Source organism: Phascolarctos cinereus, unplaced genomic scaffold (assembly GCF_003287225.1).
Source record: "Phascolarctos cinereus isolate Bilbo 61053 unplaced genomic scaffold, phaCin_HiC Scaffold_1;HRSCAF=81, whole genome shotgun sequence".
Lineage (NCBI taxonomy): Eukaryota > Metazoa > Chordata > Mammalia > Diprotodontia > Phascolarctidae > Phascolarctos > Phascolarctos cinereus.
This window is the reverse complement of record NW_027555514.1, coordinates 254422358-254445120: the sequence shown is the minus strand read 5'-3', so window position 1 is coordinate 254445120 and position 22763 is coordinate 254422358.

The following is a 22763-nucleotide window of genomic DNA, read 5'->3' as shown; positions in this document are numbered from 1 at the left end:
AGTAGCATAATATCATTCTAGAAACTTAGTTCAGGGAAGAGACCCTTGAATAGTATTTGTTTATTCAGGATCATGTAACTTTCCTGCATATGGGTTTTCATTTGATTTTATATTGTATGGCAGGAACATTAGCCACTTAAAGTTCCAGAAACTATGAGATCATGGTCAGGCCAGAAAATTCTGTTGTGACATAGTTCTCTCTTCCTCTACCTGGATTGTTGTGCTGCTTTTCAAAGAAGTAATGGAAACCAAAATTGTATACCCAGGATGAGGCAACTAGGACTTTTCTCCAGTTTACTGACATCTATAGGGTATATCTATAGGGCAAGTAAAGTGGTCCTCCAGACCAGAAGTGTCAAACACAGTCTTTGGTGGAGGAAGGGGGACTGTAGCCCAAAACATTCTGAGTGTTGGTAAAATCAGTTTAAAATATAATTGGGAAATATTTAACAAAATGAAATAAAAATACAATAAACCATAGATAATATTTATAATTTGAAAGAAAGTCAATATGTGACCTGCCAGGATCATTATGTATGGTTTAGTGGTCCCTGTTTCTATATGAGTTTGACACCACTTGTCTAGGCCTTTGGCTCCAGATGACAGTCCTCACATCTTTGGCACTACTAATCCTACCACTCTGATCATCTTTTGGTTACAGCCTCCAAGATACTGTCACAATGTTGTATTTCCCCTGGGACCTGTCTTTTCCAACTGCTACCCACTCCCTCACTTGATACCTTCTACCTCAAGGGGATTGAAAAAGGGTTGAAATTCACCAATTAGATTTTTTTTGGTGGGAGAGCTACCCAGAAATTATAATTTTGTCTCTATAGTATATCAGAAACTCAGAGAAAAATGACAAATTCTAGGTGTAATACCTGCTCTGGGCTCACTCCCTAGCTATACTTTTATTGAGGGGCCAGGTGTACAGAAGCTGCTGCCAGTACTTAGGGGGTGATCAGAAGGGCCTAGATTTTTAGTATTGTCACTCAAGGATTCCTACTGACATGATTCCTACTAATAGTCAGACAGAAGCCTCAATTAGCCTTTAACAAAGGTATTAACTGAGTAGCAAAAATAAGACCTACAAAATCACCTTCCTTCCCCATGCCCAAATCCTTGTGTGCACATTTCCAGAAATACAAAGTCCATGAGATCCAAATTCACAGTATTTTGGTAGTAATGAATGCACTTAGAGAATATATATGGTGAAAGTACTCTCTTTTCCAGGTTAAGAATCTCAACTGTTCCTTGTATGGCCTAATATCAGGGCATTATGGCAACCTAGTGTCACTAGTCTACTTGTTTTCAATTTCACAATGCTTTCCCAAAAGTAGGATGCATCTAACTGAACAAAGTACTGTCCAGATGTGGTTTGGCTAAAGCAGATTATGTGTAGCAGGTCTATTACCCTTTTCATCTGGGCACCATGTAACTTCATGCAATTTGTGATTATACTAGTTGTATAGCCATTTCCAATTTTCAACTCATATTAAGACTCATGTTGAGTCATTTCAATCGTGCCTGACTCTTTGTGACCTCATCTGGGTTTTTCTTGGCAAAGGTAGTGAAGTGGATTGCCATTTCCTTCTCTAATTCATTTTATAGATGAGGAACTGAGGCAAACAGGATGAAATGACTTGTCTAGGGTCACATAGTAACTGTCTGAGGCTGAATTTGAGTTCACGAGGATGAGTCTTGTTGATTCCAAGCCAGTGCTTTATCCACTATACCACCTAATTGCCTATATTAATATTGCCTTATACCAAAGCCTCCAGATAATTTTCAGACACAATATCATCTCTCCATGCTTCTTCCATTTTAAACTCAAGAAGAGAGAGTTGGATAACAGCCTTAGGGGATGTACTTGTACTTGTGTCTTTGAGGGGTCAGCAGAAAACAAAGAAAATCCCCCTGGTATATTGGGTGTACCCTTGCAGTAAAATTCTACCAAGATTTGGATGAGAGCCATGTTGGATAGGTAGGTTCGAGTAGACTGTAATTTGAATCTTTGAAAGGAACTTTGGAATCCATAAGATCACAAATCCATTTGAGAATATCACTTTGATTAGGGCTTAGTTTCTTTTTCTAGTGGCTCATTTAAAATGTGTGTGCATTATCCTCATCTCTCCTTCACCTCACCATAAGCACAAAATATCCAAATGGGCAAATGTCTTTTTCCTCCCTGTAGAGCTTACCAAACTGAGACTGCAAATTAGCATCCTACAGTTTCCAAAACCGTGGGATCAATCTTAGGGGATTGTACACCAAAGAGAGGGAAAGAAACCTTAAACAGAGCTATCAAACTTTCAAAAGAGACCAAACACATAGGTTCTGACCTTTTCAGCTCCACTCACCCCTTAGACACACAAAGCTATTGTTTATTAGCATTTAAATTACGATGCTTGGGTAATTGAATTTCAGTCCCAGATTCTTCTTGTTTAATTTAAGATTCTTTGCAGCTGAATAAGCTAATTTTCTTTCAAACTTCTTTCCCCCTTCATATGCAGCTGCAAAGTCATATTATAAAAGTAGAGGGAAAAGTGAGCTACATATATTTTAAACAAAGTGCACAAAAATTCACAGATGGAAGCCTATTTAAAAAAAATGAATCCTACCTTAATCTATTAACCTTTATATTCAGTATCTCTTTTAGCTTAATAACTGCTAGATGTAGGATATGTATTTCTTGTTCTGTGTGGGAAATGCAATCTTTGACTTTCACCAGGGCCCATAATTTGCTGAAGGGAAAAATTGTCAAATGTTTCTGGTGATGTTGGGGATGGGGTGGGTAGAAGAAAGGAAAGATCTGTTTTATAGACTTCCTTGATTTCAAACCCCATCTGTCTGATTAGTGGAACTATTTGTAAAATGGAAAAATTGAGGCTGGATTGTTAAGTGGTATGGGTTTTATCCTTTTGTGGTGGCTGGTGCTAGCACCTCCACTATATCCATTATCCATTATGTCTGGTGACTGCGTTGACCCTGAGGAAACGCAGCAAGGGAGGGGATGACCTGCTCATAATATAATGGAAATGTCTTTTTCCCCCATTTCTCACATAAATTAGGAAGAAAGTCAAAAGAGGTTGTCTGAAGCCTGCAGTTACATGAGAAAGGTCAGCCTTCTAGAGATGCCTTTCCTACAAATCTGTCATAAGCAATTATGCTGTTCATTTTTGCTTCAGTGTGATGAGATTTCTTCAATGTTGTCCATGTTTCTCTGCTTCTCACAGAGTGCTCCATGTAAAAGGTGAAAGAATTGGATGGAGTATAATTTAGGGATGTGATATTTTCATATCCCCTTGTGATCAGCATAGAACATCTCCTTTAATTTGCTTTTTCCTCTGGAGAAATGGCTATTTTTGTTTTTGTTTTGTTTTTGCTCTCTCCCTCATCATAATTTGCTCAATGAAGTAATCTAATTTTCATTTTTTTCTCAAAGACTTCTAATTTAGCTGAAATTCATTTTTATAAGTGCAACATTTTAAATGCTAATAAAGCATTTGTATTTTGTCAACAAACACTGAACTGTTAAAATAAAACCTTTTAGTTGCCATTATTATATCTAGGCATGAAAGACAATCCTTGAAAAAACCTAAAGATGGGAGATAAAATGTCATGTCCAAGTAGGGATGTACTTATAGGACTCCATCTCTACAAATCTATGTATTCATACTAAGCAGCTAGGGGGCATTGTGGATAGATGTCAAAAAGAGAGCTTGGATCACTTATGCACAGTTGTCCCAAGGGAAAGGCAAAAACTCCAGAGGATTAAACATGATTGTCTAACTAGATATGGCTTTGCAGTGGTATGGATAGCTATTTCTAAAACATGACCTTTCTTTTTCCGAGGGATGACAGAAATGTCTTACTCAAAAGGAGCAAGCCTGGCTGGATGCTTGATCTTTTCCTAGTCTAGCCCCAAGAAAGGTATTGTGCTAAATGGGGGACATTCTCAGTCATCTTGACCTATGTTTGTTTTATCACTGGATTCTGATGACTCTGAAGGAGAGAGTGAGGCTAATGAATTTGCACATTTCTGCCTTACTTAAATCCAATGCCCTTACAAGTCAAGACATCACCTTCGTGAGTTCATTGTCCTCTTTAGAAATGAAGGACCTCAAAACAACAACAACAGGATTGAAAGGCAGGGAGACTTTTTTTTTAAATTTAAATTCAATTAACAAGCCTTTATTTTATTTCCTTCCAATTCCTCCCCCCAATTCCAAAGAGAAAGAAAAATACAAGTCTTGCACAATCAAGTGAAACAAATTCCCTCATTGTCCTTGCACAAAAATGTATGTCTCAGGCTGCTTCTTGAATTCATTACCTGTGCTATAAGGTAGATAGCATGGCTCATCATCAGTCTTCCAGAATCATGGTTGGTCATTGCATTGTTAGACAAATACATTCTTATCCTTTGTCAGAGTCTGTCCCTGTCCAGGAGACTGTCCTATCTATATTTTAAGTACTGGTCCAGAAATCAAAATCCCATTCACAGATACCACCTTCTTAGCCTGCCAAAACCTGTTTGTACTTCTGTATCCCTTGTATTCCATTAGCAGCTTTGAGGAAAACACACCCAACCAGTATCTCTATGGTTTTCAGTTTCTTGTCCAAGACTTTGTAATCTTAGACAATACTTACAAAGTTCTTTCTGTCAGTATTTTTGTGCTCAAGATTCAGTAGAAGCCATAGTCATTATCCATTTTTTTATTTCTTTGTTTTTGTTTTTATTTTTTTTCACTTCCAAAAGTTTTTGAGTTCCAAATTTCTCACCCCTCTCCCCACCCCAAGATGGCATGCATTCTGAATACCCCTTCCCCTGGTCTGCCTTCTCTTCTATCTCTCCCCCCTCCCTTCTCTTATCCCCTTCTCCTTCTATTTTCCTGTAGAGCAGGAGAGACTTCTGTACCCCATTTCCTGTATTTCTTATTTCCCAGTTGCATGTGAAAACATTTTTTTAAAAATATGTTTTTAAAACTTTGAGTTCCAAATTTTCTCCCTTCCTCCCTCCCCACCTACCCTCATTGAAAAGGCAAGCAACTCAATATAGGTTGTACATATGCAGTTATGCAAAACACTTCCTTAGTAGACATGTTGTGAAAAACTAATTCTATTTCCCTTAATCCTATCCTGCCCTCCCATCTATTCTATTCTTTCTTTTTACCCTGTCCCTCCTCAGAAGTATTTACTTCTGATTACCCCCTTTCCCAATCAAGGCAGGGAGACTTTGTTCCGGCAATACCACTACTAGGTCTGTATCTCAAAGAGATCATAAAAAAGGGGAGAGACTGACACATATGAAAGTATGTATAGCATTTCTTTTTGTCATGGCAAAGAATTGGAAATTGAGGGAATGCTCATTGGTTGAGGAATGGCTGACCAAATTGTGGTATATGAATGTAATGGAATATTATTATTTTATAAGAAATGATGAGCAGGCAAACTTCAGAAAAACCTGGAAAGACTTACATGAACTGATGCTGAGTGAAGTGAGCAGAACCAAGAGAACATTGTACACAGTAACAATAACATTTTGCATATCAGCTGTGACAGACTTTTCAGCAATGACAATGCCAACAGACTCATGATGGAAAATGCTATCCACATCCAGAGAAAGAACTAGGAAGTCTGAATGCAGATCAAAGCATACCATGTTCACTTTTTTCCCCTTTCTCATGGTTTTCCCCTTTTCTTCTGATTCTTCTTTCACAACATGACTAATGTGGAAATATGTTCAATATAATTGTACATGTATAACCTTCATCAGATTGCTTGCTTTCTTGCAGAAGGGAGGAGGAGGGAGAAAAAAATTGGAGCTCAAACTCTTATAAGAGTTGAAAACTATCTTCACACGTAATTGGAAAAAATTAAATACTATTAAATGGGCGGGGTGGGGGAAGGCATGGAGAGATCCCTACCTTCCAGCTACAATGGTTTTCTCTCTATTTTTCATACAAGGCACTCCATCTCATGTGAATGTACCTCCGTAAAAAGTATCCCTGTTACTAGAATATACTCCATTAATAAACATGTGTATATATGCACATGCATATTTATTGATACTAAGCAGCTAGGTAACCCCTTAGCGTGGTAGATCTCAATTCAAATGCAGCCTCTGTAGTGGGTAATGTTAATTGTTTGCTTTCTGGGGAAAAAAGAAAGTCATCTGACAGATTTTAAAGTTAATTTGCATTATTAACGGTTTTTCTATCACTTAAATCTAGACAACATAAACCAAGCCCTGATTTTTAGGATTTGCCAATTTCCAATGTGTCAGTGTTCACACTGACAATTTAACAATCTACTCACATCTGGCTGTTCCAAGCTGGCACTAGCATGGCCCTGTGGACAGGGAGTAGAAAATAGGCTGATTTGTTTGGAGCACAGAATGAATGAAGGGGAATAATGTGTAATCAGCCCAGGAAGTAGGTTGGAGTCCAATTATAATAAAACTTTTTTAAAAAAGTTGTCCTTGTGATTGTTGAGTAGGTAAAACAAAACAAAGAAGCCTCCAGCAGGAAATAGTTTTAAAAAATTGAGGTTAATTTTTCTTTTTGTAGAAAGGAAATAAGGTAATTAGAAGATATTTTAGAATAAAATCTATGAGATTTTGTGCATTTGATTTTGTTCAAAGATTTGGTAGCTTATTTAATATTTACTTATATCTCTGGATTTAAATCCAGTAATCTGCCTTACATATAAATTATAACAAATTACTATGTAACTTTGTCTGTTTTATGGTTACGACTCACATGTACACAGACACGTACACATTGATTCAGTCTGGCCCAGATGCAGGCAAAGGAATACTGAAGGAGAAAAAAAAGTGATTGATGAATCCATGAGAACTGTTTTCTGCCTACCCCTACCCAGAAAACCAGGTGACTATGCTTATCTAATTGGCTCCTAGCTTAGTGTGTTACAATGAGGTCTATAATCTGTTGGTGCATTTGAAGAAGGCTCATCAAATTTGGCTCCCCGTCCCCCGCGATATGATGGGACTACTCCTCACCTTGGAGTCACTCAATCTTAGCCTATATTTTCACAGTTTAGAATTTCCAGGTCCTACCATATGTGTTAGTATGTTTATTTGTTTTGTCATCAAACTCAAGGTCTAACTCCAAGGGCAACCTGAAGTAGATTAAAATGTAGTTGGGAAATATTTGCTAAAATAAATGAAAATACAATATAACATCATGTTAATTTGTGATTTTCTAAGTCAATATTTGACCTGTAGAGATTGATTTCTAATTGATTTTGACACCATTGATCTAGTACAGCCCAACCCCCCTATTTTACATAAGATAAGAAGAAGTTAGTTGGCTTATCCAAGATCACACAGGCATGCAGTGCCAGGCAGGGGTGAGATTTTAACTCAGGTCCAATCAATCCAGAGCCCATGCTGTTTCCACACTTCTAGGTTTCTTGAGATATAGAATAGGACCACTTTATACACAAATATAAAATAAATAGATTAGTAGAATAAAATGGTCAGATGCTCATAGAGACTTTCATGCACCATTATAAAGAATTTGTATGACTAGAAATTGTGGGCCATTTGTATGGCAAAAATTAGAGATTATCCCATGGTCCATTGCTGTCTGCAAGGTGACTAATGAACCACAGGGAAAGCATCAAGAGTATTGTTTGGATCACTTTTGTAGGTTTGACCTCGGGGTGAAGGCAAAAATTGCACAGTATTGAAATGCATGGAGAAATTGCTAGCTTCTGGCCAAAATGGCTTTCTCTATATTCCTCAGAAAAGGAATTCCAATCCCTATTTGTGTGCCTTGACATAAGATTTCTCTTATACCCAGAATACACTCTACTAACATGCATATATACAGACACATACACATGTATTTATACTGAGCAGCTAGGTAGCCCAGGAGATAGTGCTCTGGACCTGGAGTCAGGAAGATTTGAGTTCAAATCCAGCATTAGACCCTAGCTGTGTGACCTTGGGCAAGTCATTTAATCTTTGTCTACCTCAATTTCCTCAACTATAGAATGGGGATATTTTAGCACCTATCTCCTAAAGTTGTTGTGCAGATCAAATGAGGTAACATTTGTAAACTGCATTACAAACCTCAAAATATTATATAAATGCTAACTATTATTATCACTATATACACATATATATGTTTACATGAATACCATGATGTTTAAAAACTTCAAGAGACACAGTTTCTGGATCATGTCATTTTAATAATAATGCTAACATTTTATTAATAAAAGGAATGGTCTTTTGGTTATCTCCTTTGGACCAATGGTGAATCATGGTGGAAGAGTGGGTGTTCCTGAGGGTGACAGTCAACTCGGATTGCTTAACAATTAATGAAAAGGATGAATATTAGGAAGAAAGATGGAACCATTCTGGTGAAGGGCTGTGGGATGTACTTCTAAATTGTCCATCCTTTGGCAATCTAATCTAAGTATTTATCCCCTCTCAAACTTAAGTAGAACACAAGGGGCTTCCCCACCTGGGTGGGGTCTGAACAAGATTGTTAAGAAAGTTAATATAATTTCATTATCAACAATATCCTTCAGAGACAAAGCATCCTATAGGCTTCTAAAAAGCATCCTGGTCATAATTGAATAATTGATTATTAATATGAAGGAGAAATAATCACTTGTATGTATATACATAGACATACATATGTATGAATATATACCCACAACATATATATTGGCACTAAAAAGGTACCTGCTTTGTCCCTATAGAGATGCTGCTAAGATTTCAACAGTCGACTTTCCATAGGATGCTGAAAAGTTTCTTACATGACCAACATATTCGATAGGAGATTCTTGTCTGAGAATGATTTGATCTGGCAGAAATTGTCTGGGCATCTGTAACATCTTGGCCCATGATCAGCTGAGGAAATGGTGGCCCTAGTTTTGTTTCCAAACCCCTGCAACAATTTGTTAACTATAGGTCCCAGACATGACTGACTGTTCCTTGGATTGTTTAATCAGATCACACACAGCCTCTGTAAATTCATGTAGTATTATCTGGCTAGTGGGTTAAAACTACCAGGGAAGCCCAAATGGCATATACGATCAGTCTCAGAATTCCAAGGTAGCAAATCACTCACTCAGGGCTTTGAATAGAGTCAAGAACCACATTTGTGTGATTCCTGAGATCAAAAATGCTTCTCTGTTGCTTCATAAACCTTGCTTTTGACTGGAAGACTTTTTTTCAATATCAATTTTCTTTGATTATGAATGGCAGAGTCTCTGAGGCTCTGTTCATAATTCATGCTTTCCATAGTGGTCTAAGTAGTATTCTGACAATGAGTTTTTCAGTGGTCATTGTCTCTTTTATCATAATGACTTCCTTTTTTGTTACTTACAAGGGCCATCTACAAAGTAATGGCATTTTCAATGTATTACATAGAAATATGAATCAAATTCCCTGCCCTCAAGGAATCAATCAGTATGTGTTTATTAACTCTCTACTATGTGTCAGTTGCTGTACTGAATTCTAGAAATACAAAGCAAAAAGAATAAAGTCCCTGCCCAGGAACTTATATTCTGCTACGGAATGGACTAAGTAGATTTAAAAACTAAATATTTACTCACAACTGGGGGGGAAAAAGACAAAATAATGTGACGGGAAGCATAGTATATATTAAAGGACATCGGTCTGAACAAAAAGAAGCCTTGCTTCTAGTACAAATTCTAGTGGCCTACTAACTAGCTAGGTGATTTTTAGTAAGCAACTAAACACCTCAGGAACTCAATATCCTCATCTGTAAAATGGAAAGTTTTCTGATTCTTGGTTCTTATGCATACCATTTAAAGGGGGCATGAATGAACAATGATGAGGATCAGTAGAGTAGAGATGTGAGCAATGTTAAGTTAGAAAAAGTCAGGCTTTCTTAGACAGATGACTTTTGAGGAAGGTTTTCTGGGGCAAGGAGGGATGTTGATTATGGTGGACATTGGACATAAAAGACATTCCAGATTGGGGAACATTCCTCATGGTTGACACTCCATGTCCCATTTAGATGCCTTTCCACTGACCTTCTTTCATGTCTGTAGTATACTTGTAGCTCAGCTTCTGCCTCTATACATTCCCTAGGTGTCTTCAAATCTCAGTTCAAGTAGTACCTTCTCCGTGAGGTCTTCTCTGATTTTCCCAGTGGCTGGCACTTTCTCTCTCTAAATCGCAGACTTATATTGCATTTTATATAAATTTTTTATCTACATGTTTCTTCCTTTGATATAATACAAACTCCTTGAAGCTTTGCACCACTTTTCCCCCCTAAATTCCTAGTACCTTTCTTATGTCTTGCCTGGTGACCAGATCTGTGATTATATGTTAGTCATTTAACAAACATTTTTTTAATGTGATCTAGAGCTCAAGGTGATTTTAGTGATCACCAAACTCAACTTTCTTTTATTTTTATTTATTTAAAAAATCAATTACATGTAAAAACAATTTTAACATTTGTTTTTAAACATTTTCAGTTCTGGGGGCAGCTAGGTGGTGCAGTGGATAGATTACTGGCCCTGGCCCTGAAGTCAAGATGGAACTGAATTCATGTCCAGCCTCAGACACGTACTAGCTGTGTGACCCTGGACAAGTCACTTAACCCCAATTGCTTCAAAAGATATTGAGTTCCAAATTCTCTCCCTCCCTCTCCTTAAGAAGGCAAACAATTTGATAGAGATTATATATGTGCAGTTATGTAAAACAAATTACCATATTAGCTATGTTGCAAAAGAAAACACAGACCAAAAAAAATGAAATAAAATAAAAATAAAGTTTAAAAAAAAGTGTGCTTTGAACTGCATTCAGACTCCATCAATTCCTTCTCTGGAAATGAATAGCATTTTCAATATAAGTCCTTAGGGAATTCTCTTGGGTCATTGTGTTCTTGAGAGTAGCTAAGTCATTCATGGTTGATCATCATTCAATACAGCTGTTACTGTGTATAATGTTCTCCTGGTTCTTTTCACTTTACTTTACGTCCATTCATATAAGTCTTTCTGCGTTTTTCTGAAAGTATGCTGTCATAAGTTATTACAACACAATAGTATTCCATTATAATCCTATATCACAACTTGTTCAGCCGTTCACTGACTGATGAGTATTCCCTCAATTTGCTGTCCTTTGCCACTACAAAAAGAGTTGTATTACATACACACACACACACACACACACACACACACACACACACACGTTCTTTTCCTTTTTTTTTTTCCATTCTCTTTGGGATGCAGATCCAGTAGTGGTATTTGCTGGGTCAAAGGTATGCACAGTTTTATAGTCTTTTGGGCTTAGTTCCAAGTTAAAACAAATATTTATTAAGGACCTACTTTTTGCCAGGCTCTTTGCCAAGCACTGGGGATACAAAGAAAGGTAAAAGGTAATCTTCTCTTAAGGAGCTAGCAATCTAATTAAGGGGTTGAGGGTTTGGGGTGACAGTTGGAGTGAGAAATTATGAGTAATTCCCAGTAAGGAATCTATCAATGGGACTTGCTTGGGGACATTGAGATATTAAATGACTTTCCCAGGATACCATAGCAATGATGTGTCATAAGCTAAATTTGAACCTAAGTCTTTCTGATTCTAAAGCCTACTTTTTTTATTGACAAATCCTTATTGTCTTTCTTCCTATAACATGGCAAGCACTCAATAAATATTTGTTAATTGATTGATGGTAGATTGTATGAACAAGATTATCTCTTTTATATATAAGAACATGTAGTCTCAAAAAAGTTATAAATATGTGCTCAGTGCCCCACAACTAGTAGCCACTCATCTTTCAACTCTTAAGCTAGAGTTCTTTTTATACCATGTTGAATCCCAAGCACAGAAAAGATAGAAAAAGCTTCACAAGTAGCTATAGACAACAAGTATTTCATTTCAATACTGTCTGAGAATATATACTTAGAAACATCAAACAGCTATTCTGGGATATAATAGAGAGTTAAGCAAACCTTAACTTCTATTTAATTATACTCAATACAAGTATTTATTGAGATAGGTGCCAGGAACCACAGAGCTAAAAAAAGATGTGTGAGACATACTCCTGGCTTTCAAAGAGCTTGGAGTACAGATGGAGAAAGAATCCATATGGACAGGAAGTAGTTATATAATGACTGATTAAGGTCTAAAATGTAGGATATAGACATAGGTAAAACTTTTTTTTTTCCTAGAAGAAAGTTGGTATGAGTATGTTTCCACCTATTGTTCTTTTCTTGCTATCATCTTCCTTTGGATATATGCCAGCAGAGGATTCTTTGGACAAAGGGCACGAACAACATAACACTATCGTCTTTTCCATGGTGTTTTACAGAATGGTTGAATCTATCCATTGCTTCTCCAGTGAAATAGCATGACTGTTTTCTCGAACCAATTCAAATATTTCTTCCCACCATTTTGCGTCTGTAAAAGTTTGATGAATATAATCAATTAATTAATAAGCATTTAAAAGTACCTAATATGTGCTAGGCACTGTGATAAGTTCTAGACAAGGCAACATTTAATAGTTTTTTCAATTTACAGTTCTCTGATTATTCATGATTTTGACTATGTACCCTTACAATATGCCACATACTGTGTTAAGTGCTAAGGATACAAATAGAAATAAACAAAACAGTCCCAGCCTTCAAGAGCTTACATTCTTCAAGTGGAGGAAAACAGCACATAAACTACAGGAAATTGAGAACCAGGAGTGGGAGAAGACAACCACATGATTCAGAGATGACCAGGGAATGAGATTAAGACAGATTTGGACAATATCAGGTGAAAGTCCACCTATCAGATGAGATTGGTTCCTGTGACACAGTACAAGTTTTCGACAGCCAGTAAGTAAGGTAAAGGTCAGCATCTGGGATAGATAAGGCAAAAACTCATCTATCATAAGTGATTCTTGGTTTCCTGCCAAGTTAATTCATTTCTGGACTGAGTTAAGCAGGGTATTCCTGAGGAGAATGGTGGCCACAGCTGCTGGCAAACTCTGATGGCTCTTCCAAGCTTTGGAAACTCACAAGGTCATTCAGTCTCCAAACTTCCTTCACCTAAGAACAGGAAAGAATAAATATAACAAGGACAGAAGCAAGCCAGGCACCACATGTTGTAGGCCATGTGGGTTCCCACTGATTCAGTGGTTAATTACCTCTATGCAGAAAACAATCGGTCTATCTATATGCTTGGTCCCAGCCAAGCAGAACAAATCCAGACTTGCGCCATATCCAAAAATATATCTCTAATTCTGCTTCTTGAGTCCATCATCCTTCTTTGTCAGGAGTTGTGCATCGTACTTCCTGTTCAGGCCTCCAAAGTCCAATGGTTGGTCATTGTGGAAAGATTTCTCACAGTTATTTTTTCTTTAAAATTTCATCCCTGTATAGAAAGCTTTCTTGGATCAGTTCTCTAATGTTTGCCCTTGGTTTTAAATAGGTCTAAATTCCTTTGCTTTTTATTAGCTTTTATATAGCATAATTAAGTGTTGCATTTTGCAAAAGGTTTTTTTCTACATATAATCAGCGTATTTTTGTTATTAATTCTATTAATATTCATATTTACTAGTTTCATAACATTTAATACTCCTTGTCTTCCTATCAAAAGATCCAAACTTATTATCATGTTTATTTAAAGATATATATGTATACACACACATACACACACAACACACATGCAAACACATATACTGCTATAGCATATTTGAAATATTTTATTTGATATCTTTGCATCAATATTCATTACTAATAATGATTATTTCTTTCTCTTATTTTTGTCTTGATTATTTGGGTATTAGGATGTTCTTTCCTTAATATTTAAGATTAATTGTGTCTACAAAAAGAGGAATATTTGACCCCAGACCAGAGAAGTACAATATTTAAAACAATATTTTTATGTCCTAAACCAGAACTATTTTTCCTCCCTATCACAGCCTTCTCAATTGATTTTTTAATGTGATTAACTACTTCTTTCACATTAGCAGTTATTTAGAGAACATTATTCTTGCCCTTTTTAGCTTGAGAAAAAATTCCTCCTATCCTTCGCCCCCAGAGTATCAGGAATAGTTTATATAGTACAATCAGATATTGCACTTCTCAGACGACTGATATTGCATGATAATATTTTGCCATGGCACAGTTAATAATTTTTCATAGTGCAATGCCAAAAGCACTGACTTTTCTTTTCATTTATCAGGAGCATGCATGACCCTAAGTCCTTAGGGATTCATATTCATTTATGCGAGCATCGGTCATAGCAAGAAAAACACGGTGAAGAAAAACTCAAGCTAATTATTTCCTCATTTCAAATATGTATGCATCTCATGGTCCCATCAGACACAAGAAGCCACAAGTTCACATTTTCTTGACAGTGGCTTTGATAATCACTGATAACACTCACTTGCTGGTGGAGCCTGGTTCCCTAAGGAGTTAGTCAGTTGACAGTCTGTTTGTCTACTTTGACTAACAAGAATTCATTTTCCCAGACTCAAGGAATACAGTTTATAAATATGGTTGTGATATATATCAAACTTTTTCTAGCATTGAAATGCTGAATCTATATTCATATATAAGCATATGTATCTATATATACACTTATATTTATAGTATATCTATGCATATGCAGATTCATATGTACATGTATACATGTACAAATACATGTGTATACAAATACATATGTGAATACATAGGCATGATTAACTTGGACATTAGTTTAAAGGAACTGTATACATATACATGCATACATACATGCATCTGCATATATATAATTAATTAAAAGCTATTATATACGTTAGCAAATAAATATTATCATTAGTCTAAAAGAAATGTTTCATAACTACATTTTTTCTGTCTGTCATATATAAAACCTAGGAACTAATATTCTATTTCAAGTATAAATTGTCCTGAGATTCAGCAGAATCTTGAAAATGTGAGAATTACTACTATAGTTTAGTTCTTTAATAATTTAATAAACATTACTGATGGCATTGAATTGGATGATTTTTTTTTCTTAGAAGTACTTTGTTTTATCAGACATTACTTATGTTTTTATTTTTTCTTTAAAAAGGCATTACAAATATGGCATTAAAAGGAAATTTGTCTATTTTCATTAATTGACAATTGTGAAAACTCTCTAGCGGCTACAGAGCATGATGGAAAGGGCGCTGGATTTGGAGTGGGCAGCTTGAGGTACCAAATCTGACTCACCCATGTGACTTTGGTCAAATCATTTCATCTCTCTGGGCCTCAAAGGCCTCAAATTTAAAAAAAAAACATGGTTTGACTAGCTGAATTTATCAGGACTTGCTAGATCTAAATCTCTGATTCCACATGTAGATATTTGTGAACCAATTCTAATCACAAATATTCATCCTCCTGGTTTATGACTCTAGACCTTGAAATCTTAGTTGATCATTCTACTGATCTTAAGATTTTCATTTTTTTAAATCTTCTCAATGTTGATGTTATTATAAAAAAAAAGCTGCTAAGCTCTTTTGGAACTGTGCTTCCAAAGTTACTAAACTTCACATATGCTTTTGACCTAGTTATATCATTACTAGGCCTATACCACAAAAAGATAAAAGAAAAAAGAAAAGGAGCCCCTAGGTACAAAAAAAAAATTATAGCAGCTCTTTTGTGTTGGCAAAGAACCAGGAACTGAAGGGGGAAGAATGCTTATCCGTTGAGGAATGAATATTGGGCCATAATAAATGATTGTAATTTTTTTTTCAATTCCTCTTAAATTGGCTTTTTTTAAATTAAAATACTACCTTTTGCTTAAGCTTCCCTCTGCCCCCACATACACTTTTCCTCAGCTGTTAGTGCATTTCCTTCTCCCTTTGCAATCAAATGTACTCTGGCTCTATTTTGCATGTACTCTTATCTCTTCCCCACCCCTCACCCCTCCCTGCAAAGAGAAAAGATCCTTGATGGCAGGGACTGCATTTTCTTCTTGGGTTTTTTGATCCATAGAGTTTAGCACTGTGCCTGGTGCAGAGTAATTACTAAATGAAATGCTTTTGATTGATTGATTCCAATAACCTCTCTGTATGTTGCTGCTGCTCAGTCATTTCAATCATGTCTGACACTTCATTACCCCTTTGGGGGTGTTTTCTTGGCTGAAATACTGGAGTGGTTTGCCATTTCTTTCTCCAGCCCATTTTATAGATGAGGAAAATGAGGCAAACAGGCTTAAGTCGCTTGCCAAGGGTCACACAGCTCATAAGTGTCTGAGGTCAGATTTGAACTCATGAAGATAAGTCTTCCTGACTCCAGGCCTGGCACTCCATCTATCAGGCCACCTAGCTGCCCTAAGATCTTATATTTAGAGGTCAAAGGGTCTGAGAGATAGAGTCAAGTCCTCTTATTTTACTTGCAGTAGTTAAGTTAACTTTACCAGGATCACAAAGATTGCTTGAGGTGGATTTAAGTTCTTCTCATCCCGATTCCAAGCCCAGCAATCCAATCACAATACCATGATATCTCTACTTGGAAACATCATGGAATTATGACCATTAACTCAGGCCTAGTACTTTCAGACATCCTAGTCCTATCACAGATCCTAGAGCTGTCAGAGATCCTAAGGTTTAGAAAGTTGAACCCAAGAACAGACAAGTTCCATTCCTTTTCCATAGGACCCTCACACTTAGCCCACTTAGTCTTTGATACTATAAGAAGGGTTTAAAATTTCTTGGTATGCCATGGTCATATAGCTAGATATATACTTGCTCACTGAAGCATGCATATATATTACATGGGTGTGTTTCACAGAAATATGTTAGGAAAGCTATTAGATCAGTAGTTCTTTACCTAGGATCCATGAACATTTTGTTTTGTTTTTAGTATTTTTTAACTACTTCAATGTAATTGCTTTCCTTTGTAGTTCTATGTATCTTGTTTTATTCATTTAAAAACATGGTTTTGAGAAGCTATCCAAAGGCTTCACCAGACTGCCAGAGGCATTCATGATACATGCACCTAATAATTAAAAGTTCCTCTCTTAGAGTGACATTTAGTGTTTTTTCTTTTAAAAAGCAAGTATGCTAAATCACATTTTGAGAAATGTCTGAAATGTAATTGACTTCACAACACATTTAAGTTCTCAATGTGTTTTCAAAGTTTGGAAAACAATGTAAAACTTATAACTTAAAAATTGTTATAGTCCTGGTATGATAGCACTAGCCCCTTTTTCTTTCTGTTGTCACATTCAATGCAATTCAATCTGACACTAAGGCAGAAATTTATTTCCTAGTCTTCCCGACAGTACCAGCTTGACTTCGCCTCCTAATGGCTTCATCTACAACCACTGTTTTTCACCTGGAATGAAAGAACTGATCAATCTGTTCTTTGGACTCTCAGTGGGGGTGGCCTTAGTTAGGCTGAACGGCCATGGAGGCAATGCCAGGGCTCAGCCTTGCTTCTGGTCAGACCCATACAAGTGCAGGTTTCTGTAACCTGATTGATCTGTCAATTTAGATTAGGGATGCCAGATACCAGAAAGGCAAGGCTGTCAGGAAATCACAAGTAAATTAGAAAGATATCCTCCAGCCACAAATTTATCTTATTCTCTTGCTCCCATAGCTAATGGTCTGATAGTTTAGCTATTGAGAGGACAAAGAAGATGGCACACACAGATGTCTATGGGGAACTGTATCAAGCTGATTCCCCTGAGCAGAGCATTTTCTCCTTTTTAAAGACACAGATCATGGGAGGAAATTTCAAAGTAACTTGCAAAAAAAACAATGAATCTTCAGAATGACAACAAATACTTTTTCTTACCTTTAAACAGGCACAGATATCAATGAATCAATTTGTAAACTTAAACACACACACACACACACACAGAGTTTGGTGTTCTTGAACTATGTCTAGGACATTTAATACTCAAAACAAAGCTCTTACTCCTCCTTTGTGGAATGATTGCATATGGAAGATTTGCTTAGTTTGGGGAATTACTGATATAGAAACTCCCTCCCCCAGTAAATAACTTAGTAGATAAGTTATAGGGAATTGCTTAAGGCACATAAAGATTAAGTGATCAGCCCAAAATCACACAGCTAATATGTAATTATAACCCAAATCTTCCTGAGACTGATCCCAGCACTGTATCCATTATACAAGGTTTCTTGTTTAAATGTACCTATTTAAAAACTGGTGTATATATATATATATATATATATATATATATATATATATATATATATATATATATATATATATATATATAAAAATATATATATATATATATATATATATATATATATATATATATATATAATTTTAATTGATTTTAAAAGGGAGGGAAGGTATGGGACTATGCATTAAAATTTCGAGTTTAAAGAAAAGTGTCACATGTCTTCAGGACCTTCCCTTTGGAAATTATTTTTAAAACATTAGTAAGTATATTTAATGAATGATATAGGATTCCAAATGCCTTTGATGGGGAGGAATCTCATATGTGTTATGCGAAAGGATGGGGAAATGAATAGAAGGTGATATTTCAAGAAGCTTTCAAATTTCACTCATAGGAGTCTAAAGTGATGATAATCCTGTCATTGAATCATAACTAACTAGACAGAAACTTAGAGATGATCTAGTCCAAATTCAATTCAGTCAGATTCAGCAAATATCTATTAAGCATTTACCATGTATGGAGCACTGTGCTAGGTGTTTGGGCTGCAAAGAAAAGAAATGAAATAACCCTTGTTCTTAAGAACTTATCTTCTTCTAAAATGATAACACATGTTAACAATCAAATGTAATGATTAATAATAATAATAATAATAGCATTTCTATAGTGTCCACTATGTGTCAGGTATTGTGCTAAGTACTTTTCAAATATCATCTCATTTTATCACAACAACCTTGGGTGGTAGATGCTATTATTATCCCCATTTTATAGTTGAGGAAACTGAGGCAGATAGAGGTTAAATGACTTGTCCATGGTCATACAGCTAGTAAGTGTCTGAGGCTGGATTTGAACTTAGTTTTTGCTGATGTTAGACCAAGCATTCTATTCACTGTGCCATTGAAAAGAAATCACTAGCAAGTTAGGGAATTACTAGAGAAATCTTCACAAAGAAGATAGCACCTGATCTGAGACATGATGGAAGTTGAGAATTCTAAGAAAGATCATGGAGATGGTACATTCTGGGAATAGGGGACAGCTTGTGCAAATGCCTCTGAATAGAAGATGGTTTATCAGGATTAATAGAATTAGTAGTTCAGTAATGCTGGAATGGAGAGTTTGTGAAGAGGAGGGATATCATATAAGGATAGAACTTTATAACATCTCTTGTGTATGACCCCTTGTGAATACTTCAACACTGGTACCATCTTAGTATAACTCTTTATCACCTCATGCCTGAACTATTACACCAGCTGCTAGATGGCCTTCATGTCTCATCTCTCCCTAGTTTAGGCCATCTGCAACTGAGTTGTCAAGTTAATCTTCAAAAGCACAGCTCTGACTGTGTGACCCCTCTATTTAGTCAAATTGAGTTGTTCCTTATTACTTTTAGAATGAAATATAAATTGAGTGCAGGGGTGCATGTCTGTCTGTTTGTGGAGGAAATTTTGAGAGCCTAGAAATTTCTAATCTACTCTACCACGTTCCCAGAATATAATCTAACTTTCCTAGTTCATATGGTAAGTTCTATGCAAGTCTTTTGCCTTTTTTTGTATCTTATCTGCAGTGCTTAATATAGTGCCTGGCACAAAGTAGGAACTTAATGACCATTTGTTGATAATTTGAAATCATAGGATCATAGGTTAAGTTCTGGAATGAATATTTAAGGTCAACCAGTCCAACCATCTCATTTTATAGAAAAGTAGACTGAGTCATAGGAAGGTTAAGTGATCTGCCTAGGACCACAGCTAATAAATATCTGAAGCAAGATTTGAAATCAGGTTTCTTTACTGCACACTTAGCACTCTATATACTATTGCAAATGCTAAAAAAAGGGAGATGTAAAGCCAAGTTATAGAAGGATTTTTCCCCTTAGAGCAATAGGAAAGCACTTCAAGTTTTTATGAATGGGAGAGTACCATTATCAGACTTACTCCTTGGAAAGATTGTGTGGCTGCATGCAAGATAGATTGATGAAGTGAAAGGCTGGAAGCATAGGAACAAATTAGAAGTCTGTTAAAATTATATAAGTGAGGGGCAGCAAGGTTGCACATTGGATAGAGCACCATCCCTGGAGTCAGGAGGACCTGAGTTCAAATCCGGCCTCAGACACATAGCATTCACTAGCTGTGTGACCCTTGGCAGGTCACTTAATCCTAATTGCCTCATCAAATATGTGTGTGTGTGTGTGTGTGTGTGTGTGTGTGTGTGTGTGAAAATTAGTGAGGGCTAGAAGTAGAGTGGTGACTATTCTATGGGAAAAAGTAGATGGATGCTGGAGAAGAAAGGTGAATTGACAAGACTTGGTAACCATTCATGAATAGTAGGAGGGAGAAGGATAAGGCTGATGTTTTTACAACTTAGGTGACTGGGTAGTTATCCCTCCAAAGGAAATAGGAAAGTTTGGAATCTAGGTTGCACAGAATAAGAGTAGGAATGGTGGGATTAGTGAGGAAGATGGTAGATTTTGTCTGAGATAAGTACAGGATATACAAGTTGTGTGTGTGTGTCTGTGTGTATCCATCCAATTAGTGGTTGTATATACAACACCATAGCAAAATGGTTAAGATGAATCTATAGATTTTGGAGTCATCCATAAAAGTGATATTTGAAGGGAGGCAGATAAGAAGCAAATAAGTACACAAAATGAAAAAGGCTAGAGAGAGAATACAAGAGGAGCTAGGACAGACCCTGGGAGCCAGTCATGCTTGGGGAGCAGTAACGATGAAGTAGCAAGCGTGATGGACAAAAAATTAATCATATGTGTAAGAAGAGAAGGGGAGGGAACCAAATGACCAATCACAAAAACTATGAGGCAAGAGTCTCTAGAAGAAGAGGTGAATAACAGTGTTGAAATTTTCAGGATGTTCAAAGATGATGATGAGTAAAAAATGGCTACTGGATTTGAGCAGAAAAGGACATCGGTAGCCTCTGTGAGAGAGCTTTCAGTAGAGTGGTCAAGTCAGAAAGAGGCTCTCAGAAGATTCCGAAGTGAGTGGGAATCAAGGAAATGAGGAGAGCAAGTGAATGCTATGTGAAGAATTATGGAAGGAGTTAAACACATATTTAGCTTGGAGAAGAGAAGGTAAGGGATGGGAGAGGACAAATAAGAGCTGTCTTCAAGTATTTGAAGGGCTGTCATGTCTAAGACTCTTCCTCTTTGGTTCCAGAGAGCAGACCAAAGATAAAATTTGCTGAGAGGTAAGTTTAGACATGAAATAAGGGGGGAAAAGAACTATCTAAAAATTAGAGCTTCCCCAAATTGTTAAAAGGTGCTTCTGGAGGTAGAAGTTTTCTTTTAAAGGTTTTGCTGTTGTTGTTTGTTTATTAGTTTGCTTTTACCAGAAAGTCAGATGGCCAATTGTTAGAAATGTTGTACAATGGATTCCTTTACAAATACAAGTTGGACTACTTGTCGCTTTAGCTTCCTTCTGAATCTGAAATCCTGAGATCCAGTGGTGATTGAATGAATTCAGGTGGAAAGGGGGAGGAAAAGGAAAGAATTAGTGATACCAGTAAGTTTTCAAGTCTGGAGAACTGAAAGAATAATAAATGGTATGATCAAGAGATATGTTGAGAACCGGAGAGAAATTGGTTTGAGGGGGAGAGTCATGGATTCAGTTTTAGGAATCAAAAGACCAGTCCCAATGATATTTATTGATATCTTTTGTTTTCACATAACATAAATTTCCCCTGTATCCCTTCCCTGCTTGGAGAGACATCCCTTATTAAAAAAAAAGTTTGCTTTTTTTTAAAGAAAGATAACAAGGAAGAAGAGGATAAAGCTTTAATAAAAGCAATCAATTCATCTCTCTGTCTAGAGAGACAGAGAGAAGAGAAAGAGAGAGAGAGAGAGAGAGAGAGAGAGGGAGAGAGGGAGGAGGGAGGGAGGGGAGAGAGAGAGAAAGAGAGAGAGAGAGAGAGAGAGAGACAGAGAGAGAGACAGAGAGAGAGAGAGACAGAGAGAGGGAGAGAGAGAGGGAGAGAGAGAGAGAGAGAGAGAGAGAGAGAGAGAGAGAGAGAGAAGAGAGAGAGAGATGCAGTGTGCCACACCACTGGGCCAGTTTCAGGAAAGGTGATTGCCTACATTTATAGATAGAGTTTCTTCACCTAGCAATTCTAATGAAATCACAGGTCTACTCCCAGTGCTTTCCCTGACTTCTTGATCAGCTGCCTCCTCATTTCTCTTGCTTCCTTATTAGTGTCACTGTTCCTGTTACCTGACCCTGCAGCCAAAAGCTTAGTAATGATATCACTTTATATTGAGAAATTTAATTTAAAATAATCAATTTCACTTAATTTAATTAAGGTGCCTTAATATATTATGAAAGCAACTCTCTGCGTCAGGGAATATGATGGCTGATTTATTCAGTATTACAAAAATTCAACTAGCACTGAACTTATTTTAATAAATCCAAATAATGTGAAGTAAGGGAAGTTTGTGACAAAACTCACAACAATTATCTATTCATATTTATTTTCCAGGAAAAAAAAAACATCCTTTAGGGTAAAGAATACCAATATGATTTTGCCTTTGCCAAATGATATTACTGCTAATGGGAAATCACAAAAGAAAATTATTTTTATTATCATTTACAGATTTTTTTCCAGGAGTATGGTATCTGCTTTTTAGAGTTTATACTACTTAAATTAT